At 45.2% G+C, this 27,873-nt stretch overlaps 1 protein-coding gene and 1 long non-coding RNA gene across 7 annotated transcripts in view; one reads left to right on the forward strand and one right to left on the reverse strand.

Annotated features, from left to right (window-relative positions):
• The window catches only part of LOC149121027 (uncharacterized), a 33,976-nt gene extending 12,620 nt beyond the window's left edge, over window positions 1-21,356 (reverse strand). Inside the window, exons 1-3 of one of the 2 annotated variants that reach the window (XR_016225496.1) lie at window positions 20,033-21,356; window positions 19,639-19,697; window positions 12,232-12,496 (exon numbers count right to left, since the gene is read on the reverse strand). This is a non-coding gene — a long non-coding RNA (uncharacterized LOC149121027). Of the gene's footprint in view, window positions 1-12,231; window positions 12,497-19,638; window positions 19,698-20,032 lie in introns of those variants that run through there. The other variant, XR_016225497.1, reaches the window with a different exon arrangement.
• Window positions 1-27,873, forward strand: part of WWOX (WW domain containing oxidoreductase) — a 1,024,395-nt gene that overhangs the window by 757,536 nt on the left and 238,986 nt on the right. The window lies entirely within an intron of this gene.

A 27,873-nucleotide genomic window follows, 5' to 3' on the forward strand; every position in this document is an offset into this window, starting at 1 on the left:
GACACAGTACTGAAGACCACAGAACAAGCACACCTACTTAAAATTTTCATCCTTCTCATCTGTCATTTTAACCCTTGCTTCCTTGGTCAAAAACCAGTGTTCTGGCCATTGCTTCGCAGAGCTGTATAATCTCCCAATTCAATAGAGAAGTAAACAGGTAGGCAGCGTAGCACACCTCTCATGGGTGCTGATGGGAACTTTTCTTCCTTGTAGCCCCCTTTTCTGTCTGGCTGCACCAGGTTCTAAGGTCATAGCCACCAACAGTTCTCTGAACCTGTGCTTCTTGTTGACCCCAAATGCCTGCAGGGTTTGTGACCTTCACTCTGACTCCAGCCCTCATCAGTCACATAAACCCCCAGAAAGCAGTCCTGTTTCCAAGTCTCTTGCCCTTGTTAAATGTCAGCCCTGAGTGAAAATGCTCCTACTTTTACTCAGATAGCAAAGAACACCCAGGTTAGGCGCTTGACCTGCTTCATTCATGTCTTCGAAACCCTCCTTTGTCTTTCAGAGAAAGTAACGAGAGATGGAGACAGACAGAGAAAGTGTGACCTACTTTTTATTATCAGCACCATTTCATCTGCAAAACATGACTTTTCTCTTCTTATTACGCTGAGCATGAAAATAAAATGTTTTCTGAAAGACCTGGCTTTGGCTGTCACGGGGAAGGCCAGGGACACGTTCAAAACTCTGATGAACTCTATGAGCAAATGATTCCAATTTTTTAAAACCATAATTGACTTCCAAACTGCTCTCACTGTCCGTGAATAATATGTGGTACTTTGCTACGAATATCAGCAGCAAGGTAGGACAAAACCAGCTCCCAAACTAGCTGTTTGCTTGATATTAAGCTGTGCCAGTCCAATATAGGTCACATTACCAACCAGATTTTGTGCTTATCTCTACATTACACCTTGTAGCAAGGGGGAAAAAAGAGCTCCTTGACATCTTTTTGAAGAATGGCGCTCTTTAAAAAAACATAAGGGAACTTTTTTTTCAAACACTATAATGAGGGTATTCAAGTCTGCAGGCAAAACAGAGCTGTTTGAAAAGACATTAGCCTGGAAACCGCACTGTGCCAGAATAGATACAGCTACGTCAAAATGTCGCATTTGTTTTGCCATTACTTTTCACCGGCTAAAATCACTTGCTAATGAAAGTTCTAGCTGACATAATTTCAGCACCTGCCGATGGAGGCAAGATGAGTTTACTGGTCAAGAGAAATCCAATAAAATTGGGAGAATAGATATAACTTGGAAGCAGTTAAACTTGAAAATAACCCTAACAATAGCTCTTAATATCTTATAATTGAAAAACAAGTTACTGTCTTGAAAGAGCTCTCATCGTCCTTGTCTTTGTCGAGGCCCATAATCACGGTTGTTTATGCTGAGCGGCTTCCTGGAATCCTCATTTTCCTGATGCCGAATCTGGCGCTCAGAGAGGATCTATAGATTCTGGACGACTGACGGGTCATGGAGAGAAGACAGGAATGGACATCCTGTCAACTCCTGCTAAGTACCCATTGTTAGAGTAAGCAGAGTGCGTTTCTGAGACCCTCCTCACTGCTGACTCCACTGCAAGTTTGACGGGCATGCCCAGAACCACCTCACTCATAACAATTTGCCAGAAGGACTTCCAGAACTCACTGAAAGTGTCACACTCACGGTCATGGTTTACTGCAGGGGGAGGATCCAGGTTAAAGCCTACTGAGGGAAGAATTCAAGAAAAGTACCAGACTTGGAGCTTCCAGTCTGAGGTCAGGGTGGATTTCTCTGCAGATGTCCGTGTGGGGCAATACACACTGGAATCAGGCCAGCTGGGGAAGTTCACCTGAGGCTCAGGGTTCAGAATTTTTACTAGGGCTTTATCATATAGGCATGATTGATTGATTGATTGACTTCCCACGTAGTTGGTCAACTAAGCAACTAACAGGTCGGCTAACACCAAATAATACAACATTCCCCTTCTAAATCTTTGTTCATCTTTCTGAAATGGCCTGACCCATCTTAGTACTCTATGGGTTGGCCAGTCCTTAGCTTAAATTGCATTTTTAATAATATTCAGTATGTCCAAAGGCCTTCAGGCAAACTGAGACTCTGGTCTATATTCTGCATATATTTAAGAGGAAATACTATTGTTATTATTACTATTTAAAAGGAATGGATAGCAACCCTTCAGTTTGCAGAGAAGAAAGCTAAGGTTTGCCGGCTTAACTCAAACCGTAAAGCTGGTTAGGAACTGATAGAGCTGCAGTGTGGAGCTCCTGGCCCATGGCCTCCTCATTCAACAAGGGGGGCTATTTTAGTAAGGGTTTATTAACTGAATTAAAAGCAAGAACTTAAAGCTAACGTTTTATTTGGCTAGAAATACAAAATCTGTAGAGAAAAATATTCCACATTCGAGAGTCGTTAAGTAATTTTTCTTCTCCTTGTTCCCATCGCCTTGCGCACTCTGGCCTCACCCAGCCACAATAGCTTTTTCTTCTTCTTCAGCATCGCCATCATCATTTCTACTCCATGCCATTCCAAAAATAGAGCAGGCATTTCTTCCATGTGAATCCTTGATCTACCCTGCCATTTTTAAAACCACATTTCCTAATGTGTAGTTAATATTTTGGTTATTTATTTTTTTTTGGAGATGGGAGCCAGAAACACAACTTTTTTTAGGAAATAGCCTTGGAAATTCTACATGACTGTCGAATGTATAAGCTTTCAATTCATAATGAGTTAACAGCTTTTCCTAGACATCTCTTCTGAAAAAGAGGAAATTTTAGCTTTCTCTGAACAAAATAGTACATTTGTCTTTTCCTTTTGGACAAAATAAGTCTTATGAACTGTATTCTTCCAAAATAATTTTTGTCTGCTTTGGAAGAGAGGATTCAGGGGCTTCACAAATGGTGGTGAGCTTAATGCTGGGAATTATGAACCCATAAGCAAAGCTCTTATTATTAAAGTAGAGGTTTGGACAGCCTGGAGATACCTGGAAGGTCCTTTGAAGCTTAAATGTGGAGATAGGAATTCACACGTGTGTTTAAAAGGAGATTTCTTATGTGATTAGACAGATTTTGTAATACCCTAAGATTAGAGATTTTTTTTTAAGTTTGTTTTTTTGGAGTTTTGTATTTGAAAGTTGGGGCTGGCATTGCGGTGCAGCAAGTTAAGCCATCTCCTGCAACACTGACTTGCTTGAGCACCTTTTCAAGTCCCAGCTATTCCACTTCCACTCATGGAGCTCCCTGCTAGTGCTCCTGGGAAAGCAATGAAAGATGGCTCAACTGCTCGGGCCTCTGCCAGCCTCATGGGGGACCCAGATGGTATTCCAGGCCCCTTGCTTTGGCTTGGCCTACCCCCAGTCATTGCGACCATTTAGGGAGTGAACCAGTGGATGAAAGTACTCTCTGTTTCCCCTCTCTCTGTCACTTGGACTTTTGAATAAATAAAACAATGTCCATGTATGTATATTTATGTATTTATACATATATACACACATGTATGCATGTGTATACATGTATGTACACACATATAAAAGGTGGAACTTATTGTAATCATGTCATCTAAAATGGAACTCATGTATCAAGAAATACTTGGTGAAAAAGCAGGATAATGGGCTAGTTCAGGGAATCCACGCTGTGGAGTCAAAATACTTAAAAACTTGTCTCTGCCATATTCCAATTGCTTGTCCCTCTGTAAATTACTAAAATTACCTGCAGTCCAATTCCTTTAACTGCAAAATACTTCCAAAGTTACTAGGAGCAGGGGAAAGCAAATGTTGGCAAAAAGCTCAGTCTTTCCAAGTGTTTAGAAAGTACTTATTTCCTCCCCAATTATTCATCCAGAAGTTGTTGGTTTCTGTGTGTATAAGTGACCATGTATGCTTTTAATAAGCTTACACTTGGGGGCTGGTACTATGGCATAGTAGGTAAAGCAGCTGCCTGCAGCACCAGCATCCCATAAAGTAGGCACTGGTTTCAGACCCAGCTGCTTCACTTCCTATCCAGCTGTCTGCTATGGCCTGGGAAAGCGGTAGAGGATGGTCCAAGTCCTTGGGCCCCTGTATCCACATGGGAGACCCGGAAGAAGCTCCTGGCTCCTGGCTTCTGATTAGCTCAGTTCTAGCCTTTGCTGCCATTTGAGTAGCAAACCAGTGGATAGAAGACCTCTCTCTTTCTCTCTCTGCCTCTCTGTAACTCTGCCTTTCAAATAAAATAAATAAATCTTAAAAAAAAAGAAAAATATAAGCTTACAGTTGGGTCTTTCTATAGGGTTTGCTATATAATATGATCTGCTTAGGTATCTTGGTAATACTTGAATCTTGTATCCTTCTCTTTTAGACAAATTATTACTGTTCATTGTAAGCATTGTGTGTACTTACGTCTGAGCGTGCATTTATCTATCTTTAGACTATGACAGATAATGACTTCTTGATATTTATTTTTCGAAAAAGATGAGTTCATTGTGCATCTGCATCAGTTGGCCAAGTTTGTGTAGGCCACATGCCCAAGGCTGATCATTGCTACCACTGGGTGGCAGCACACTAGAATTGTGAAAACACCCCTCAGCTGCTCAGGATATCTAAGGTGGAGTTCAAAAATGACACCAACGTGACAGCCACACTTCTCAGTTATTGTACGAGAGGACAGCTCCCAGGACCAGGGCACTGATAATGCGTCCCGAGCAAGAACGGCCTGCCTTGGTGTTAAGAAGACCTTCATGCCTCAAAAGCACCCTGCTTTGAGTTCCCAGGACCTTGACCAGGGGCTCTCTTGTGCATGTTTTCTGCTTACTTCTACTGGAGAGCAGTTATTATAAAGCAGAAAGGCTAACATTACAGGGAGGAGTTGCAGTTTTAAATACAGTCCTGCTTCAGAAAACTCTGAGAAAGTCTTTTCCTCGGTGTGAGTCCGACTTGTATACCTGCCTTTTGCCAAGGTTTTAGAAGGGACACCTCCATTGTCAAGAGCGTCAGTAACACAAAAGAGCCCCTGTACCTATGGGTTTCGCATCTCTGAATTCAACCTCCTCACAGATGAGAAGTCCTCAGAAAAATATTGTGTCTCTACTGAACACCTACAAGTGTTTTCCATGTCATTATTCCCTAAAGAATACGGCATCACAACTATTTATGTTGCGCTTACATTGTATTAGGTGTTGAAAGTAATCGAGAGATGATGCAAACTATACAGAAGGATGTATACAGGTTGTATATACAGGTATGTCACTGTTTTATATAATGGACTTGAACCTTTTTTTTTTTTTTTTTTTTTTTTTTTTTTTTTTTTTTGTATCATCAGCGGTCCTGGAACCAATCCCCACAATTACCAAGGGATGACTACATCTTGTTTTCCTTAAGGGTGAATATGCTCTGTGCTCTTACAAAGTGATGCTTTGGTCAATAATAAAGCAGTGTTTAAAGCAAGGTGCCGTGGCTCAAGCCCTGGCCGCCGCCTAACAACTTTTTGTCATTTTCTCATTCTTCCCCGTTTCTTTGACCACCCTTGCCTGCCTTGAGAGTGAAGGTGAACTACAGAACTGTAGGAAACATTGAACGCCAGGGACCAACAGGATGGGGAGAAAGGAAGGCAAAGCAGGAGAGCAATTGTAATTATACAAAGGGGCTTCAAAAAGTTCATGGAAAGTACACATCCTATTTTAAGAAAATGTGTTTCTTTTATTTGAAAGGCAGAGTTAGAGAGTGAGAGGGAGAAACTGAGAGCTTCCATCCTCTGATTCACTCCCCAAATGGCCTCAGTGGCTGGAGCTGCGCCGATCCGAAGCCAGGAGCGAGGGATTTCTTCTGGGTCTCCTGTGTGGGTGCAGGGGCCCAAGCATTTGGGCCATCTTCTACTGCTTTCCCAGCTACACTAGCATGGAGCTGCATTGGACGTCGAACAGCCAGGACTTGAACTGGCACCCTGATGGGATGCCTGCTCCTCAAGCAGTGACTTTACCACAATGCCACAGAGCTGCCCCCATGCAGCCTATTTTAATTCCATATTTCCCATTAATATTTTGAAGCGTCCTTGTAGGTTCTCAGGGGGAGGTAGAGGACAGTTAAGGAGAGACTGTTGCTCTTGATTGATGTTTTAAACTCATTATAGAGTACTAAAACAAGACAGCACGGCCCATGCCATTTACGTGAAGTTTTCCGTAATTTCTTTGGGCTGCCTAAATTTGAAGTTTATCTTTTTGGTTAGAACTGTTTGTCTTTGAGGCAGAGCATCACCGTGAAGTTACAGGCAATGAGGGATCTGTGTCCACTCATTGTGCGGTAAGCCGACACACCCTCTGCAGGTGCTCGGTTACTGCTGGAGTGGTGGTTTGTCTGATTCCTTCGGCCAGGGTGACTTTTGCCATCGGTGATGGTTCACATGTTGCTGGGAAAATGGTTTTCGTTTCTGAAAGACTTGAAAGAAGCAGCCTGTATGTCTTCAAAGAGCCTGGGTCTGGACACCAGGAGAGCTGAGTGCCAGTTTTGACCTTGACCCCAGCTACCTGGGGAGCTTGAGGAAGTCACAGTGGTACTTCCTGGAGCCTGCATTTTCTCCTGGATAAGTCAGCCTTGTGTGTGAGGAGGGATGAAATGTTTACTACCTGTGCACAGATTTTTCGATGCTTGGTCAGGTGTTACTCGGATCACTTGATTCAGACTTGAAAGAAACAGCACAACACCGTCTTGGAGTAAACCTTGTCCCCCTGTCTACTCTGTATCCAATGACTTAAGGCAAGTCCTTTTATTTCTCTGAGCTTCGGTTTCTTCCATTTTCTTTTTTTAAGAATTATTTATTCATTTGAGAGGCCAAATTACATAGAGAGGGGAGGAGGGAAAGAGGAAGGACGGGGGGAAGAGAGAGAGAGAGATCTTCCAATGGTTTGTTCACTCCCCAAACGGCCACAATGACCAGGGCTGGGCCAGGCTGAAGCCAGGAGCTAGGAACTCTTTTCTGGTCTCCCAAGTGGATGGCAAGGGCTCAGGCAGTTGGGCCATCCTCCACTGCTTTCTCAGGCACATTAGCAGGGACCTGGATCACAAGTGGTGCAGCCAGGATTCAAACCAGCACTCATAAGGGAAGCCAGCACTGCAGGCTGCAGCTTTAACCCACTAAGCCACATCTGGCCCCGTGAGCTTTGGTTTCATGGTGTGTAAAACAACAGTAAGTTTAAGACACCCTTAGTGGGTTGTTTCAAGGATTGTCTGTGATGAGATATGCCACGCTTTAGCAATGTATTTGGCACCCATCCACACATGTTTCTATTTCTGTTGTCAACATATGTGTCTGTCTGCGAGTTCCCTGGGGACGGATGCTGTCTTCTCCTTCCTCTGCTCCAGCAGGTAGCCCGATGCCTGACTTACGGTCAGGACTCAGAGGATTACAGATAGTACTCAGAAGCACCACAATGCTGGTGCTGCTGCTCTGTTCCTTGAGACAGTATTTGTGGTTGTGTGTTTTCCTTTAAATTCACATTGGAATGAAAGAAGGTAATTAAGACATAATTATAAGACTTAATCAAGCAGTTATTGAGCGTCCTTGATGCCAGGGATGTATATTTTGTTTCTGAAATTTAGTTTCATTTCATTGTCCCAGTGTGGGGGACTGTGTTTGTGTCTCCTTGAACAAGTGACTTTCTTTGGGAGGCAGATTAAGTACGGATATCTCTTACTGTGTTTGTTTTTGTCTCTAACTCTAAAGTTCAGTAAATTACTCTCTTGCCCACTTACATATCCTCAGCCCTCAGCCGACCTGTTTGCTTAAGTTTTCAGAGATTTGTGCTTAAAACTGAAAAAACGGTCTGTGTGTGTGTGTGCACGTGTGTGCATTAGATAGAGCCTTGATAGACTGCATCAACAGACAGTCATAGTCCCAGAGCCTGGATTCTGTGCTTGCCCAGACTTCAGAAGTCCTTTGTGTGTGTATATTTACATAATGTATTCTCCACGCTTGGGTTTCATTAAACCCACGAGTTTAATAATAAAATATCTGGACCTATGCTTTTCATACCTCTTTTCTGGTTGTGAATATTTTTTCTCCTCCTGAAGTGAATACTGATTTTCTGGTACAAATATTTGATGCTGTGGGAGCCTGTTAAAACAGCTGTCAGAGAAGGCATTTGGCCTAGCAATTAGGATGCCGCTTAAGATGCCCTTGTTCCATATTAGAGTGCCTGGGCTCCCTTCCTGGCTCCATTCCTGACGACAGCTTCCTGCCAGTGCAGTCCCTGAGACGCAGTTGGTGAGGGCCCAAGTAGTTGGGTCCCAGCTACCCACACGCAAGACCTGGATTGAATTCTCCACTTCTGGTCCAGCCCTTGAATTAGCAAATTAGTCTGTCTGTCTGTCTGTCTGTCTCTCTCTCTCTCATTAAAAAAAAAGTTCTCAAAAACACTTCATAAAGAGATGAAATATAAGGAAGTTTGAGAAGAGTTTTCTTTGTTTTACTGGGGAAAAAAAGTAATAGAAAAGACAAAATTGGAATGCTTGGTGTCATCTGTCTTTCATCAGCATATTATGGAATCACATTGCTGTGGTTCTGTAGCCTGGGACAGTTTAAGTGATCATCCACCCTCAGTTTTAGGGAATAAAAAGGTATGGACTTGAACCCAGCTTCTCAGTCAAGAGAATTACAATGTGTTTTAGCCCTTGGCCACATTTGAGTTAAATTTATTACTTTTTCCCCTAACAATAACAACAACCAAAAGTATCTCTTTAAGTGGAGATGTTTGTTAAACATACCACACATGCATACATATAAATTCAAGTCTCCGTGTATATAATGTACATTCACATAGCCAATTTTTAAGGAATTTCCTTTTGGCTTTCAAATCATCCCACAGAATATCCAAGCAGACATCTTGTCAAAATAATCAAAATGTATTTAACACTCTCTCTCTCAAAAAATTTTAAGAACAAGAACGTGGTTTAGGGGTGATTTTGAAACCATAAATTGAAGTGTAAATATTCAAATTATTTTAATAAACTATTGAGTTCTGTTGGGCTTTTATGTTATCCAGTGGTTTTTTTTTATATTTAAGTTTTCTAGCAGTTCTCTTTTTTAAGAGCCTCAAGTGTCCCATAAAAAGCAAATACTTGAATTTTCAGTTCCTAGGTACTGCATATTTTTCCTTCTGCTTGCCTTATTTTTATAACAGTGATTTATAAAGATATTACTAAAGAAAAGGAAAGGAAGATTTTGAAGAGCAACTGCTATATAATACTGCTTGAAAATCTATTTCCAATGCTAAGGAGAGTAAAAAATATCCTGACAGTATATCCGAGTGTGATTTGGACTCCAAGGTGGCCCTACCTTGGGTCATCATCTCCCAGAAATATTGATTTAGCCTGGTGGAAAAGAAAAGCAGGATAGGAGTGCCAGACTGCATTTCCATGTCCAGGATGTGGGGGAGGGGGATGGGCAGGGAGACCAGAAGGCCAGTGTGGGCTGCCTGCCGGGACAGCCAGCCCAAGGAGGAGCCACCCCTAAAAGGACAGCTTTGAAAAGGGAATGGAGAATGAGGGTCTGGCAGGGCGAGTCCGAGTCGGGGGTCTGCGAAGGCTGACCAGAATCTGACCTCAGGCACTGGCGTACCCCGGGAAGACAGAAGTGCAGAAAGTGCACTGTGCAAGCACTGCTGCTGGTCCTTCTGTGGTGGTCAGTTACAGGTTTTTGCAAGGGGTACTTGAATGTTCAGAGTAAAAATAGTGCCGTAACTTTGTCTCAGCTCTGGGTGACCAAATTCTAGACGGCAAGGAGGCTGGGAGTCCCCGGAGGCCTTCCTGGAGGAGAGCTAGAGGAAGGCAGCCTTCATGCCTTCTCTGTGCTACTCTCTCCCTGCCAGCTGCCTGGAATGCAGTCATGGGGCCCGGCAGGGGAACAACACGAAAAGTGGCAGAGCCTGGGTTCCTAAAATCAGACTCCATAGCCTTGGGCCTCCTATTAACTGGAGTCAAGTCTGTTGAGTAGATTTATCAAGAACCAAATAGCAGAATTTAAAAAAAAAAAAAAAAGGAAAGTGAAGGAGAGAAAATCATTGGCAAGCCCTTGAAAGGCTTCACGGTGCTGCTGAGCCATCTGGCCCACACTCTGCTGAGTGCCCACTTTGCCCAGGTCAGTGACTGTGCCGGCCCTGGGATGACAGGGACAAGCAGAATGGCAGGTAAATGCAGTGGGGACCTCTGCACTCAGTTTTGGGTTAATACACAGGCCCCATCACAAATTAGTACCGATTTGGATGTGGAAAAGTCACTAGCTGCCTCAGTTTCCTCATCCATAAAATGGAAATACTAACATCTCCCTGTGTTTGAGGCGGTGTCACGTGAGCTGCTTTGCACAGCAACCGGCGTGTAGTGGGAATGTATTTGTTAGAGTTTGGTGAGAAACAGCCACAGGTCCTATCATTGCCCGAGGCAGCTCAGTCTAGAAGGAACTTGGAGCTCTAAGCACTACGTGGGCAGTTCTTAGAGTCAGCAGTGTGGAGAACTGGACAGGCCCTGGGGATGCTGTGCAGTAGGAATACGGAAGTGCTGGTCAGCAATCCCTGGGAGCAAATTGGAACCCCCTCCCCCCCCCGAGAACAGTGAGGGCAGGCCCCCTTCTCCTCTGAGACTGGAGATGAGTGGGCGCCTACCAGGCTGAGAATGCGAACAGGAGGGCCAGATGGCAGAATGGGAATGACGGCCCCAGCACATAGACCTTGGAGCCAGAAATGAAACATCCAGCTATCCATAGTCAGAACTTTTCGCTGAGCTGGGCCAGGTTAGCTCAGGAAGGATTGCTGGTTATCTGCATTAAGGTCAGGATACAAAGGAAGTCAGTAAATGATCCTTGACCTTGAGAAGCCCGTAATCCAAAGCAGCAGGAAGATGTAAAAGTGATTAGGTGTAGTAGGGTGTGCAATATGTAGTCATGGAGTCATCTACAGATGTGGCTGGATTGCAGAGACAAGTGTTTAGTTTGGGCCATGTGGGCGAGAAGGGTTCACAAGGAAAAGACTCTTGGGCAGAAGTTTGAAGGCAGTTCCAGGTTGGCAACCCCTACTTAAGTTGTTGGCATGCCCATACCGTCAAACATAGACAAGTAGCCCTTTGTCCAAGCTGCTCAGAAATACTGCTTCCAGCTCAGGAGGTACGAGTGTCTGAGGGTGTCCACCAGACACACAGGTGCTTCTTAAACTGACCGCGCAGTGACCCGAGGCAGCCCTCAAGGCCATCCCAGGTGCCCGGCAGGCCGGTTTTCCACTGTGGCATTTTTTCCCCATATAGACATATCCTATGTCTGGATAAGAACATGCTGTGTAAGACAGTTCTTTTACCTCACCCCTCAAAATGTGCAAACCAACAACCACAGATAGATCCCAGATGCCGTTTTCCTGGTCTCTCAGACCTTGAAGTGGGTCCTGCCAGCAGGCGCACCTGCCAAGGAAAATGCTGTCCTCGAAATGTTCCTGGAACCATTTTCAAGAGATGCCGACCGTGTGCTGGAATCGCTGACCTCCCTGAAAGAGAAGCCTGCAGCTGTGGCCTCTGGGGCGAATTCCCCCCATGGGAGGGCCCGATGGCATTAAAAGACTGTCCACATCACAGAGAGCTGGCCCATCACTCCCAGCCCGGGAAGTGGTAGTTTCTAGGAGGAACCTTCCCACAAACGAGGTGACTCAGGCTGCTCCCAGGCCCCTCCTGGAGAGCAAAAAGACAAGGTGTGGAGGTCATCCAGTCCAGTTTGCTGTCTGGAGGTCAGATGTGATCCACACCAGGTCACCTGGTAGGAGGACTATACCCTTCCCTCCGGTTACACCATTGTTGTCTAATTTGCAGACCACTTCCTAATCTTACCCTGGCAGACCATGTTAAATAGTATCAACGTAGGAAGCTGTGGCGGGGTGGGGCGAGGAGGGAGGGTTTGGAAGTCAGAGGCATCGGTTGCTGTTCCTGAGTGCCTCCTCACAAGGTGTGCTCTTTGAGCAGCTATTTTGAGAGATAGATTGTTGATATGATGGTTGCCAAGACCAGAGCGGCTGGGTGGGGGAGGTCAGCGTGGCGTAGAGGAAGTGGCATGAATGGCCCTTCGGAGTGCTTGTGCGCCCACTCAGGTGATACTGAAGAGGCATGATTGGGATGGACCCATTTCTTCCCCAACCCTGTCAACCACCACATAGGCCTCGCGAGTGTGGCACCATCGTGGAGGTACCTGAGGGCCAAGCCAGGGTTTCAGTTCTGTCTGGTTGGCAGTGGGACCACAGCAGATTTTTTTTTTTAATATATTTTATTGATCTGAAAGGCACAGTTAAAGAGAGGTGGAGGTGGAGGTGGAGGGAGGGAGGGAGAGAGAGAGAAAGAGAGAGAGAGGGTTCCTCCATCTGCTGGCTCACTCCCCAAATGGCCGCAATGGCTGGAGCTGAGCCCATTCAAAGCCAGGAGCCAGGAGCTTCTTGCAGGTCTCCCACGTAGGTGCAGAGGCCCAAGGACTTGGGCCATCCTCTGCTGTTTTCCCAGGCACATAAGCAGGGAGCTAGATTGGAATTGGAGCATCTAAGACTCAAACCAGCACCAAAATGGTTTGCCAGTGCTGCAGCCTGGGGCTTTAACCCATTGCACCACAGCACCAGCTCCAACCACAGCAGATTAAATAGAATGATTGCATTAACATGTTCCCGGGAGCTAGCTGTCAGTGTAGGTCTGTAGAGAGCACGCATCAAGGAGGAAGAAGCTAGAGGGCAGGACACAAGTGTGTAGGTTACGGGAGTGTTTACACTGAGGAATGAAATGATGCTAAACTCAGTTCACACAGTGGGTTTGCGGAATAAGAATAGATTGGGAGGGGACAGTGGCGATAGTAGGACAAGTGAGTCAATGTTCATGGCAAGGAAAGAGGAAGGGGACAGTAGTGATGTTTGGTCTGCAAACCAGGAGAGCAGTGGTCCATGGGCAGAAATAGGAGTGGCAAGATGGGAAACTGGAATAGGTAGAGGTGGTCAGTGTAGGGGTTGGCTTTTATGTTGGCTGCTTGGGCCCTCCATACGCGAGTCCTCCCACGTGACTGCCTATCATGGTCTCTCCCGAGTGACTTTTCTCAGATTTGCTCTGAATAACTTTGAACCTTTTGAAGACCCCAGAAACCAACCCAAGCTTTGCACAGTCTCTCCAGACTGGATAAGACTTCTTATTGTGTAAAGCCCCCTCCTTAATAGGCTTAACTACCCAGTGAGTAAAGTGAAGACCATGTGGTAGGATGCTAGCAAGCTGTGTGAGCCACTCATGAAAAGCTCGTGGCAGCCTTGGGTCTTAACCTGCTTTCTGTTAAGAGTTTAAGGATTTTGGAACTTCTCAAATTCCTGGCTGTTGGACGCTGGGCAACATAGGTTTGGGAATATGTCTTGCTTGTAGTTTTCCTCTCGGTTTGGAAACCAGCTCACCGTAGGCAAGGGGAGATTTCTGACAACAGCTTTGCCATTATAGTTTCCAGCAAATGGGTCCAGTAAAGTTAAGAAAAAGTAAGTGCTACTGTTAGAGGTATGTCTACACTATGGTTTTAATCCATCACTGTCAGGCTCATATAAAATTCCAGGTTTCTGTAACTCTTTAACTTGAAGTGTTACAGGGTGTCACATGCTAAATGGAAGCCAAGAGAAGCACAGAATTTTTGTCCATGGTTAAATCTTATAAGCATGCTTTTTAAAGCATATTAATCCATTAGTAATCCATTTGGATTTTAGAATATGGTCACATATTGTTTGGTACACTATGTACTAAACCTGGTCCTGGAAAATTCAGTGGGAATGTAGGTTTAAATTACATAAACTTGAAAGCAGCTTCTGAGTGGTTCCTTTGCATCAGCAATCTCCATTCCTAGATCTGCAGAACGTCCTGGTGTGTCAACATTCTGTTAAGAGGGGCGCACATGTGGGTTTTTCCTCTGGGTGGGGTGCTGCATTAGTTTTAATAGCATTTCACTTTTACCGAAAAGTTATTGGACTAATATGGGCGACTTTTTACTCCGGTTCACCAGTGCACCCGTATTTTTAACTGTGCTAATTTGATACAGGTGTAAGGATCACATGTTGACAAAATGATCCTTTTTCTTTGAGTGTGTGTTTTCTGTGGTTCTGTATGTGTATTAAATGGAAGTGCTAAGCCTGCATTTATTGAGGTTTTAAATGTGCCAGCCTCTGTGTTAGGCACTTTCTTAATCCTTAGCAAATGTAATGCTCCAAACCCTCTTGTTATCCTCTGGGAGAGTAGGTGACTTTCATAGGGCTGGGCCACCAGCAGCACAGCTGAGACGGCCACGCAGATGCGTGATTTCCAGTTTTGGGTCCGTGCAGTACCATCATGTGACATTGATGTCAGGACCGCCTTGGACTCTGGGAAAGACAGAGGATGGCTGTTTGGAGAGAAGAGTAAAGTAGAGAGGCAGGATTTCCACATGCCTAGAAGTGAGCTCGGTGAGACAGAAAGTGGGTCAGCATTGGCTTCCTAGCACATGGACAGTCCTTTCACGCTTCACCTGCAGGTTGTTGACCACTGACAGTGTTTCCTGGGCAAGTGATATTTCTCAAGCATAAAGGCCTGAAAACACAGAGGTTAGGGCCATCACGAGGTAGTAAGAGCATCAAAGGCAAGTGTACTGCTTGCTCACCTTGTCTGTCTCCCACCGCTGTCTTGGTTGGACTGCCCCACCAGTCCTTCAGCTCTTTGAGCTGCCTTGTCACCCCAGTATTTAGGATAACCAACTGCTGGGCTCTTCTCAGTAAAAATGAGAAGTCCTTTCTGGGCATTTTGGTTCACTCGCTCATTCCACAGGGATTTATTATGCTTTACTCTGTTCCAGATCTTAGAGATTTAGCAAAGAAGTCCAATGAAGGCTGCGTTAGATGAAGGTTCCAGTCAACAGTTGAATGACAGAGCAAGGTGCAAGTGAGGGAAAGGTGATACTAGGTAAAGTGAGAGGGGGACTGCGGATGAAAGCAGGTGAATTGGAATCAGGGTCAGAAAGTGCTCACTGAATCTGACCCCTGAATTGCCAGAGGTGGATGCTGGAGAATGAGAGGCTGAAGCAGGGGAAACAGCAAAAGCCACGTGCCACTCGTGGGAGATGACACACAGTGACCTGGGCTTAAACTGAAATGGGATGGGGGAGGAGGGCCTTGCAACCTTTCAGCCCAAGGAGAGAAATGCGGTGGGCAGCCACGGGTGAGGTTTAGACACCAGTGACCCCAGCTGCCCACCTGAGTGGCCTCTGGGTCATGTTCATGTTGCTCATACGCATGCCACTGGGAGCCAGTACAGTCATGTGGCGTCATCAGGATGTGTTTGGGGAGCGGCTTGCTTTCTGTTAGGCAGTGAACTGGGGACTCAGCTTCAAAGATGCCTGGGAGCAGTGCCTGGTCTCTGGAGGCTCTGATGGGAGCACGCGTTCGCCATCCTCTGTGATGTTTCCCTCAGGGATGGTGCACCATGGCTGTGCAATTGCTGGGAGCGTTTTTTTTTAAATTGCCTTTGATTCTTGGTTCTTTCTTTGGCATTAGCTTGCCAGAGGCAAATGTTTACCCTCTGAGGGCTGACCTTACTTTCTGGGAAATGGACAAGAGTCATTTCAAGTCCAGTCTAATGAATAAAGTGGAGGATCCATTTTTAGTAAAATAAGGAAATAAGTGTGTGTGCATGCCTTCTGAAATGGCTTAGGATGCCGTTTCATTGCATTGCCAAGTTATTCAGTTATCAAAGATTAAGTTATCAAAAATTATCTAAAGCAGTTCCTTGAAATACAAGTGTTTGGACTTTGGGGGCTCCCGTGTGTACTGGGAAAATCCCCATTTCTGGGGAGCCCACCTTATTTGATAGCAGCCTTCAAATTCCACTCCTTTGAACCCACCTCACCCAGCCTGTTCCTTCGTGAAGGTGACATGGGTCTGATGGGCCTTCTGACCCAGAAGTTATGGATGTTGTCTGTGATCTTTGTTCATTCCTTGAATCTCATTAGAAAGACTCAAGGTTACGCAGTCCAGCTGCCTCCACCCACATGGGATAGTCATGGCTAGACCATAGAATCTATGTAACGGGAAAATGTAAATCTGTTTATATTTTAAAAACAGCCACAGGCCTGAAGCTTTTAAAAATAAAATCACTTCTATTCCATTACACAAAAGTGCATTTGAGGTGGTCATCATTTTATTTGGTCCATGGTCTTCTGAGACTTGGGACAATAATATATTTTTTTCTGTCTTATGCAAATAAATGCAGATTTTTAAAGCATGCATGCATGTATTACACACTTTATAAATTCAAGTAATAGAAATGTTTATGTGTATAAATAGATAGAATAAGGAGTATACATTTTGTACAAAATAACCTTTGTGGATTTGTTTACCCTGATTTTTTGATTTATGAGTCGTCATTGCTCACTACAGAAGAAGAAAAATAAATATGCAAAACACCAGGAGACTTTTAATGGGGTTACTTCCCATCTTAGCTCAGTGTTTCTCTACTGAAGCTGACCTTGAAATTGCTTTTTAAATACAAGTCAAAATATGCAAATTCCAAAGTATCAGGATGAGTATCCTGTGTTAGGAGTCCTTTCGAATGGGCGTCTTTACATCGTTTCCATCTTGCACCGCATGCTCTACCTGCTTCTTAATCCCAGTGCTGGGCCTCTGGGTTTTCTCAAGTGCACTCATCCCCGGGGAGGTTAAGATATCCTTACCCTTGCATGCGCGTGTGTGCTTTTCTCTCCTTGCTTTTTAAACTTGTTTTCCCTTTTTTAATGAGCATGGATTATTTCCTGCCCAGTGGGTTTAATTTCTTTCCTTTCCAATATCCATGACGCCAAGGCACTGTGTGTCCTCTGTAGCCCACCCTCCCCCTCCTTCGTCTTGCTCCTTGGAGTCTTTCGTGAGGAGCAGTTGATCCCAGTGTAACACCTGGCTTCAGCCTAATGAGTTGCATCGGTCATACCTCTGCAGTCACTCCTCATCTCGGTGCTGTCCCTTTCACTGGATCCCAAGGAGGTTCCTTGTGTCCCCCGCTCATATTTCACAAGACACTTCCTTAGCCCGGGTGCTGTTGGTACATATATATCACTTCCCCCTTGTTATGACCAGAAAGTCTCACAACCATGAATTTCACTGAAGTTTATGATTGGTCCCCGACTGCCTTTGCCATCGCGTTTGGCAGAGAATCCTCTTCTGGAAGCTTTCTTGCCGTTAGATAAACAAGCAGAAATACTGAACCGGTGCACGAATGAATAGGAAATATCTCAGTTCCAAAGGATAAATCTATCATGAGTGGAGAAGGTATTCAGGCAAAACATTTGGTTCTGCAGTCGCTCGGAGGATTGGGCCCATGCTATAATTAATGCCACTAGCAGTAAAAGGACATTAGGGATGGCGCGCATGTTGATTATTTCTTCATTTTGTTTATCCAAGTTTCCCCGCCTTGGAAGCTCTGTGGCTATTGCCAAAGAAAGCCCTGGAGACAGAACGTTAGCCGCTGCTCCTGTATGTGCATCATTACCTTGCTCCAAACAAAGCACCCCCCCCACATGCCTTTTTTTTTTTTTTTTTTTTTTTTTGTCAATAGAGGATGAAAACATTATTGGATTCAGGAGTTCATAGTAGTCCTGTATGCAGCTGGGGACAAGGGGATAGATTTATGAAATGGACCATTTCAAATGGCATTATCTTCCCACAGTGAGGTACACCTTTCATAAATCATGGGAGAGTGCTCAGGAAATAGAGCATTTGTTATTCCTGCAGTACATTGTATTTGCATCCCCATAATCGCGGTGAGGAAGAAATTCTCAGATTTTCCTTTCCTGGACTTGAAAAAGCAATTAATACCCTTGCAGTCAAATTATAAAGAAGAAGAATTTAAATCAAAAGAAAGCATACTTCAGATAAGTCAAGGGCTGTGCTTTTACTACTGTTTGTTTTAAAACATGGTGACTGCTTGGTTATTTAGGTTTTAATTTAGTGATGGTGCTAATTAAGTTCTTTGGTTTTATTTTTCACTGTAAACATGACATTGTATTCCAAAGAATAAGGTAGATGAATGTGGCTCAGGTGCGAAAGAGAGTAGGGCGCTGGCCGACCTTTCCTTTCCTCTCCTTGCCTCTCCGTGCTCAGCAGTGGATGGGTAATTATTTTTCAGTAAGCCTAAGTCCAGGCTATGTATGGTAGTGTTTCTAACATGGAGACTCCCTTCCTTTATAGTAGCCTGGATGTGATTTGCATGGAGAAGCAAATGGTTCTTTTTTTGCATACAGTTAAACTTGGTACAGTTAAACTACCTGGTGGTGGTCAATTTTCCATAAAGTATTAGGCTGTTTAAATATCTACTATTTCCAGCACTGTCAGTGTACCCTGAAGAATTACCCATTGCTGGTCAGGGATTCAAAGTCATCATCCTGACTGAAAGTCAAGAGCCTCTGCACAGTGTGCCCCTCCCAGGTTCCTTCCACACCCTGGAGAACAGTCCAGGGACAACTTGTAAAACTGTATTGCATTCATTCACAAATAAGTCTCTTTCCCCAAATGAAAATAGTTATTATTGTAATAGAAGAAAATTTGACTTCTTTATCCCTTTTTTTATTTTGGAGGGGACATTAATGAAAGTGGCCATTGTGGGGTGAACCAATGGAAAAAGGTAGACCTTTCTCTCTGTCTCTCTCACTGTCCATTCTGCCTGTCCAAAAAAAAAAAAATAATAAAATGCATTCTGTCAGACAGTTGAAAGGAAATGTACATTGCACAGGCATCTCCATCTCAAAAAGTTTGAGACATGCTTTTTCATCCATGTGGCTTTGGAGATTAAAATTGAATAAACACAGATGAGGACCTTGAACTTGGCTAGCTGAACTCAATGGTCATCACAAGACATGAGAGGAAAATATCTCATTGTTGAAATATTTTGGGACATCGTTGGGCAGGCAAACATGAGCTAAAGATTGAGAAATCTATTCCTGCACTTCATTCTTGCTGCCGAGAAGGGGCTGATTCCAAAGGCAGTGGCTGAAGGCCAAGGTCAAGGGCGGCTCCTGAGGACATATCCTGCCTGTCCTCTTTCTGCCTGCCCATCCCCTCCTCTCACCTAAAGAAATAAGGTGTTCATTTACAAAGATGCAGTAGGGCAGTTTGCGATCTGTATCAGACGTTGGTGTGACGCTTGCTTTTGTTTTTCGTTGCCTCTTTCGGTTCTGTTTCCTATTTTGTAAAATGAGGACACTGGTAACAGCCAATTGAAGTTGCTCTAACTGTTAGCTAGACAACAAGTCAAGGTGGAGGCACACAGCAGTTACTAAAAGCAAGTTAGCATTTATCAGGTGCTTTGTAAGTGACATACGCTTAGTGTTGTGATACACAGATAACCTCTGGCCTTTTCTCTTTAATCTTCAAGATGATTCTGTGAGGTAGTCATTATTACTAAGGTACTCTAAACTCGTACAAAGCCACCCAGGAACCAAATCCCGGTCTCTGACAAAACAAAGATTGTCTTCTTATTCACTACCTATTCATCTCCTGGGACTGCAAATCCATTATCCCAGGTCAGTTACCTGTCCAGGACTGGAGAAAACCTAGAGGGAGAAACAAGCAAACACTCCGGCACAGCAGTTTGCCACGCTGCTGAGATACCCGAACTTCAAAGCGATGTGCTTACCCAGCTTTGTGAGATCAGCTGAGCCCTGGCTGTCTCTGTCGTCTCACAATGGATCAAGTCTGAAAATCAAACAGAATAGTAGGAAATGTCTCCCTTCTGCATGGCTCGTCAAATGCCTTGGGCCCAGCTGGAAAAAGTCAAGCACGGTGAGGGACACCCGAGCAGTAGCAGGTGTGCTGTTGTGTTAGTGGGCCCAGCAACGAAGGGCGGTCCTGCCAAGACTGCCCAGCTTCCTGCCGCCCTTGTGAGGCCCATCATTTGAAGGGGACCTCTTTTCTACTGGTGGGTTAAATGGCTTCTTGGTGGCCCAGAGGAGCTAGCATAGCTTCTGAAAGTGTGGCATGTGGTCCCTGAGCGGAGGCAAGTGCCCAGGAGAACCCAGCATCCCTCTTACCTAAGACCAGTGCTGTGGACTCCAGAGGCTTGATTCTCTGCTGTCAGAGGGTCTGTTTACAGGCCCTTTGCCAGATAGTTCAGAGACCCATGAAGAAAAGGAAATTTGAAGACAGACAACAAACAGAGACATATTGATTTCTGAGAACCGCTCCTGAGTTTTCCTTGCTATGGTACTGTCAGCCTGGAAGGAGACTTCTGTTGAGTTTGGATTGATTTGTGCCTCCCAAGACTCATCGCTGAGTATCGCACCCTCTGAGTGGTCTTTCCTACCCTTCCTTTCCAAGCAGAGTTGGCCCCTGTGGTTGGGACTGTCTGCTTCACCCGGCTCTACCTTTTCAGCCTTCTCACATTGAGCGGAGATGATCTCTTGTCGGTTTCATCTGCCCAGCTGTGAATTCCTTGCAGACAGGAATTATCCTGTCTTCACAGTGCTCGAAACATATTTGTTGCATCAGTGACCAGAATCAGATTCTAAACAGGTGATGGGAGCAAAGGTCACAGTAATATTACACCTAGAACACCTCTTCCTGGAAAAGCTGGTGGTAGAGATGAGATACGTGAGCATCTAATTTTGACCTGTCTCGCTGCAGCCAAATCAAGTTGTAATCTTGAGTCTGGTAAATAGCCACGCAAGCCATCTGAATGCAGTGACTTCTTCCACTTTGGAACTAATGGCGGGTCACCAATCCGCTTACTTGGGGAGGGGTTCAAGCATGTGGGGATTGCGAGTCCTGATAACCTCCGATATACTTGAGCCGCCCTGGAGAAGCCCTGCTGCTTGTGAAACTGGCTCTCAAAAGCCCTGGGAAGAAGGCAGCGTGACCCTGCAGGCGAAAATGGGGACACCTTGACTTGCCCGTGTAGCTGCTGCCCCCAAAACTCGACTGTTTTCAGAACATGGGATGGAGAGCTGATGGAAAAGTGCTGGGCCTGAAAATCTAGAGCAAGAGGCAGATGAAAAACAGTGAGCCAGTTCTTCCCTCATTTTCTGTGGGATCTCAAGTCATTCTTAGATGAATTCTGGTTGTTAACGCTCGACATCCAGGAGTGGATGTGTTTGGAAACCAAGAAGTAATTTGAATTGAGCAACTTGAATATGCGTCATTGGGTTGATTTTTTTAAAGGAGAATCTCAGATGTCAGAAATAGAAGCTGTTTGTGCACATGTCACATTTACTTTTTTCTTAATTTTCTGCTTTCTGAAGTCTCCCTTCCCAAAAGATCAAATTAACATTTGAAAGTTTATACCCTAACCAAAAGTTGGGGTTTGGGATTTTTTTTTTTAATTTTATTTTATTTTTTTAGTTTTTGCCTGAAAAAAAAAAAAAAGAACCTCTTTTAATGCCAGTGGTACAGCTTACCTAGCCTGCCACCCCTCCCACAGCATCTTGACCGGTTTTCCACTTCTTGTTTCTTCTGTTGTGTTCCCTATTTGGTCCGAGCTCTGGCTTTATTTCTAAGGAATTTCTACCGCAGGCGTCTTTTGTTGACTGCATGTGTGCCCTCTTATGCTTCCCTGGGTTATGGTGCCATCCCTTTCACTTGTTTCATTCATTGCTTTCCGACACTCTGAAAGTTATTTTTCTTGAGGGTTTTTTTTGTTTGTTTGTTTGCACATTTGTTATGTCTTTGCAAGACAGGAGTTAGCTTCAGTTAATGTGCTTTGAGCATGGGAGTGGGGTGGCAAGACTTCATCTCATAGTCACTTCCCTTGTGACCTTGAAAATATCATTGCCTCTGACCTTGCATTTTCTCATCCTTCCCTTCAGGCTAATTAAAACCCATCTCACCTTCCTCACAGGCTCATTTGGGAACACAAGAGAACAACTAAACTGTACTGTGCTTCCAACATAAGGTCTGTCTAGAAACATAGGGCCATTTAATTGACTTCCTTAAATGAGGTGCTCACATACTAAATTCATCAAATGTTAAAGGTTTGCTTATGTGGAAGTCAGAGGAGGGAGGAAGGAGAGAGAGAGAGAGAGAGAGAGAGAGAGAGAGAGAGAATATCTTCCATCTATCGGTTCACTCCCCAAATGCCTGCAACTGTGCAGCACCCACGGCTGGCCAGGCCGAAGCAAATACTCCGGAACTGCATCCAGATCTCTCACTTGGGTGGCAGGGACTCCAGTACCTGAGCCATCATCTGCTGCTTCCTAGGCCCATCAGCAGGAAGCTGGGTTGGAAGAGGGGTAGATAAGACTCAGGCCAGCCCTCCGAAAGGCGATGTGGATGTCTTTAATGGCAGCTTAACCTGCTGCACACAACGCCTGTTCCCCAGAGTCTTCAAATTAACTTCACTTTATTTTTTCCTTTCTGGAAAATGTCAGCCTATTTTCTCTTCTGTATAAAGTTCCCAGATGGACAGAAAAGGGCCAAACTAATTCTTACACTTCTTTATACAATGGCAGTCTCTCTCTCTTCTTCAGGAGAAATGTAGAAGTCCTTTAGCTTTTGGTCTGAACACAAGCTGCAGATCTGGAAAATTGCTTGGTGCCTTTGTTTTCAGATTGTTAATGACTAGCTGGGCCTCATGGATGAAATAATCCACAGAATTTTACAGCGGGCTCCCAAGCAACTCACATACCAAGTTAGGTTCTGATGTAAGGAGCGAGTGTCAGGGCAGGTGTGGGGGTGCAGTGGGTTAAGCCACTACATGGGATGCCCCTCTGGTCTCTGCTTCTGCGCCTGGGAAGCAGGAGGTCCTGGCTCAGGTACCTGAGTTCCTGCCAGTCCTGTGGGAGGTCTAGATGGAGTTCCTGCCTCTTGACTTCAGCCGGGCCCAGCCCTAGCTGTTGTGGTCATTTGAGAGTGAACCAATAGATGAAAGGAACATCTCTCTCTCTCTCCCTCCTCCTTCCTCCCTCCTCTCTCCTCCCTCCTCTCTCCTCTCTCCTCTCTCCTCTTCTCTCTCCCTCTTTCTCTCTCTCCCTCTCTCTCCCTCTTTCTCTCTTTCACTTTCTCTCTTTTCTCTCTCTCTCTCAAATAAATAAATAAATCCTTAAAAACAAAAGTGAAATGCAGTACATCCAGTGAGCTTTGGGAAAGTGCAGGTCGTGTCCTGCCTGGAAGACCCGGGTGAAATCACGCCTTTGGAATTGTTAGTGCACACACTGCGTGCATTCTGAAGAGGTGATTTCTGCTCCTCGGTCCCATCTTTGCCTCCATAAGCGAGTAAGTTAGAAAAGAAAGGTTCTTTTAAAAAATATTATACTGCTCAATAAATCCTTGCCCCAAAAAAAGAAGAGTTGGGGAAAAGAATGCACATTAGTCTTCCATTAAAAATAGATCAAAAAAGTACCTAAAAGAAAAAACCCCACACAATGAAATAAATTAGAATAATACAACTGGAGGCCTGCAAATGAGTTTGCTAAATGTTGTGTTTTCTCAAGCCACTCAGATTCTTAACTTCCTGTTCTGCCTGAAGCAGTGAAGGCAGGAACATTGTCATTAGCTTCAAAACCCTTTTTCCCCCTTAGCCCCTAGCTGCAGTTTCTTCTCCCGACACCTGCCCTACCCCCAGCCATATCCCTGCATTCGTGATGGCGCAGGTGCACCTCACTGTGGAATGTCAGGTGAAGGAGTGAGCTACCTTTCTTTTGCTACTTGCAGGAGAGTGGCGGGTGACCAAGGCAGTGAATGCGGAGTCGAGGGTGGGAACCTGTGGGCTGGGGAGCCCTCGGCTGATGAGCTGTCTGGACCAGCTTTTCAGGACAGTAGCGCAAGTGTGGGTTCATGTCACGCTCTGATCAGATAACTCCTGGTCATAATAAGCCAGAGGATAATCCCTTGCGTTGTTCAATAAAGTAATTGCCCTGTCCTCTCACCGAGCTCCCAAAGAAGAGCCAAAAAGAACATGCTACCCAGATGCTATTTATAACAGTTTTTACCTCTTGCCTCCAGGGCCTAAATTGGAATCCTAATTTTAGATCCATAAAAACGAAAATATATGTAGAAGAAACTCCAAAATACAATATTCCAGGATGACTCATAAAACATCCTCTGAACGGGTTCAGGTTGATTTACCTCTCTGTGGCTATTTAATTATGTCATTGAAAAAACACCAGTAATTAAATCATTATTTCCCTGGCGTTCATTCCAAGGGCGTTCTCAGAGGCAGAGGCAGAGGGAAGAAGGATGGGGCAGTGGAGGCCCGGAGGCTGGTGTGGAAGGAGGTGTGGAGGCCGTGTGCTCAGAGGAGAGTTCACATCTGTCTGTGCAGCCGCATCATCTCCTCCTACTTGGCCTCTTGTAGTCTTGATTTGCTCAAAATGGGGGTAACAGCGTGTACCTCCGTGTTTTGTAGTGAAGCAGGCGTGTAGACTGCTCAGTCCTGCCGAGTGTTAGGCTAGCCCACAAACAGCTGCTGTGCTAACTATTATATTCCTGTTGTTACTGTTCCAGACACCTGTCACTGACACCAGCAAAGCCCCTCCCTTTCAGAATTTTCTCGAGTGTCGCCACAGTGTTGCATGGTGCATTCACACCTAATGGTTTTCAGAAGATGTGTTGTTTGTGGGAGGCCAGACTGGAAAAGTGCACTTTCTTATGAGTAGCCTAAAGCTTGAACCAAAGTGGCATTTTGGTTTTTGAAAACTTCCCTCAGCATGGGGCCAGCCTTGTGGCACAGTGAGCTAAGCCACCACTTGAAATACTAGCATCCCATATTGGAGTGCTGATTCAAGTCCCAGCATTCTGCTCTCCATCCAGCTCCCTACTCATGTGCCTGGAAAGGCAGCAGAAGATGGTCCAAGTATCTGGTACTTGCTGCCCATGTGGGAGACCTGGATGGAGTTCCAGACTCCTGATTTTGGCCTGGCTCTGTTGCAGCCATTTGAGGAGATAACCAAAGGCTGGAAGATTCTCCTTCTCCCTCTCCCCCTCTCCCCCTCTCTCCCTCTATCACTGCCTTTCCCTCTCTCCATGCCTCTCCCTCTCTCTCTCTCTCCCTCTCTCTCTGCCCCCCCCCACATCCCTCCCCCTCTCCCCCCTCCCTCTCTCCTCCTGGTCCTCTTCTCCCTCCCTCCCTCTCCCCCTCCTCCCTTCCCTCCTCTCTCCTTCCTTCCCTCTCTCTCTCCCTCCATCTCTCCCTCCCTCCCTCCTTCCCTCCTTTCCCTCCCTCCCTCTCTCCTTCCTTCCCTCTTTCCCTTTCTCCCTCCCCATTGTTCCCTCCCTATAATCCCTTCCCCACTCGCCCCCTCCCCTCCCCCTCTCTTTTTTGCTCTGCCTTTCCAATAAATAATTGAATAAATCTTTAAAGAAAAAAACAAAACCCTCCCCAGACATGGGAGTTCCTAGCCCCCATCATGGCTCTGCTGCCTGTTTCATGGATGTCCATGACATGGCTGATCAGTGTCCTTGATCTCCTGATCTCTCCAGTTCTGCTCATCTGAGAAGCATGCTCTTTGGGGCTCCCCACTCTGGGAAAGGTTCCAAAGCCAGTACATCAGAGGAGCCCCCCTGGGACCTGTGGTCAGCACAGCTTTGGCCCTTCCACATTGCTCTTGGTGTAGTTCCCATGGCTGTGTTCGTGTCATAACAACAGTGACTTTGCAGGTGTAGTCTAGGTGACTCATCAACTGAATTTAGGAATGGGAGATCCTCCTGCATCACCAGGGTGGGCCCAAGGTACTCACAGAAACTAACTGTGGCTGACAGCAGAAAGGAGGGACGTTGGCACTACAGCTGCATAGAAAACAGGGCCCTCAGTCCTATTTCACAGGCTCCTGCCAATGACCTGGATGAGCTTGGGAGCCTCTTGGAAAGAGCCGAGGCTGGCTGATACCTTGACTTTGAGCTGATGAGAAACACCACTCGAGCCCCAACGCTGCCTTGACTTCTGACCCCCACCAACTGCATGATGGTAATTGGATGTGGTGTTCAGGTTCATCATATCTGCACACATTGCCGCAGGGCCCTCCATGAGGTGGGCTTCATCCAGGCCTCAGCTGCTCAGATATTTCAGTCCTGTTCCTATTGTCCCCTCCCAAGAGAAGCTGTTCCCTCATTTAATACAATTGCTTCTGCTTGATTGTGAGTGTGTTCAGAGTCCCACGCAGCCTAATTATTGCTTTTGACTAACCCCAACACATAATGTTGCATGTCATGCTGTACTACTTTTAATTTCACAGATGAACACATTTCTATTCTTCTAATCCCCTTCTCCGAGTCTCATGTTAACTCCATCTGGACAAAGCATTGAGGTGTGCGTATGGCTTCTCCCAGCTTAATGCCACAGCTACTCTAGATCCACTCTGTGAAGCAGATACACAAGTGAAAGTTTTCTCTATTAAGAAAAGCCTTGTTGGGTGTACCCTTCATTGTCTGACCTGAGAAATCTCAATTGTGGATTCCAGCACAGCAGTCTATACCTATATAAATTTGCAACACTAACTCTTACTTTCTTAATAGCATCTGGGAAATTTATTTGATGTTTCTCATATCCCAGGTAAGGGATATACTAAGGGCTTTTCATGCATTGTTTAATTAGTACACTCCCATTTAACAGATGGGAAAACTGAGGCTTGTGCACTTTCCAACACAATGCAGCTCTAAGTATAGACATTTGAGCTCAGACAATGACATCAGAGACAAGGTTCATTTTCCTTAACAACAACAACAACAAAAAGAATGATTCACTTATGTATTTGAAAATCAGAGTTAGAGAGAGAGAGAGACAGACAGACAGACTGATCTTCTATCCGCTGGTTTACTCCCCAAATGAGTACAACACCAGGACTGGGCTAGGCTGAAACCAGGAGCCTGGAACCCGATCCTGGTCTCCCATGTGGGAGGAAGGGGCCAAGGAACTGGAGTCCTCCCCTGCTGCTTCCCAGGTGCACTAGCAGGAAGCTGGATCACAAGTGGAGCAGCAGGATGCTGGCCTCGCAGACTGAGACTTAAACCCATTGTGCCATGATGGTCCCAGAGACCATGTTCTTAACCACAAAATACCACGCGTTTTTGTTTGTTTGTTTGGTTTGGTTTGGTTTTGGGTTAAAAAAAAAAAAGGGAAAAAAAAAAAAAAAAACGTGAGATTGATTTCAGTTTGCCTGACTTGATAGGCTGCCTGTCTCGTCCATCCTTTCCCACTGTTGCCTCAATCTTTCCCTGGAGTTGTCTCCAGCTCAGATGCATCATCAAGTGTGTGGGGGGTGGCATTCATCCATCAGTGGTCTTTTCTTTACAGAACAGTGGTCTGCCATTGTTCCGAAAGGAGGCGGCTTGTTGCCTTATCAATTCTTGATGAAACTGGCTGTTAGTTGGGAAAGCCAAGTTATGGCAGGTGCAGTTTAATTAGAGAAAAGACAAAGGAGAACCCTGACTAAATTGAGGTCTAATTTTTTGCTGCTGTTCAGTTCAAATATTGCACAGGCATACAGTCACATATTTAAATCTGGATCTTTACCTATGACGTACACACACACACACACACACACAAACTTTAGATTTCTAAATTCACAAAAGGTGGGACTTAAAATGACTTTTGTTATATTGTTCTATGGGCTAACAATTTAGAGCTGTAGTCCTTTATCCTTGGGTGAGTACTTCCTGTATGCATTTTAATTATGGTCCCTCTTAGACATTCACAATGATCAGATTAAGAGTTTTCAAAGGAATCTAACATGATCTACTGGCATCAGTCCCAGGACTTTGGGGAAGATGAAGACAGTTGACAGCTTTGGGGAAAGCTAAACCCTTTGCGGTTACTGCTCCAATTGTCTCCTCTTGTCATCGTACAAGGTGTTTGTTGGTGGTGTTGGTAGCTGAGGGCCCAGGGCCAGCTGGTGAAAACTTGCATCCCATTTGCTATAAACATCCAGTTCTTCCCAACCCCTCT

The sequence above is a fragment of the Oryctolagus cuniculus genome, chromosome 18 (genome assembly GCF_051225735.1).
Source record: "Oryctolagus cuniculus isolate XC-2025 breed Fujian yellow rabbit chromosome 18, ASM5122573v1, whole genome shotgun sequence".
NCBI classification, from domain to species: domain Eukaryota; kingdom Metazoa; phylum Chordata; class Mammalia; order Lagomorpha; family Leporidae; genus Oryctolagus; species Oryctolagus cuniculus.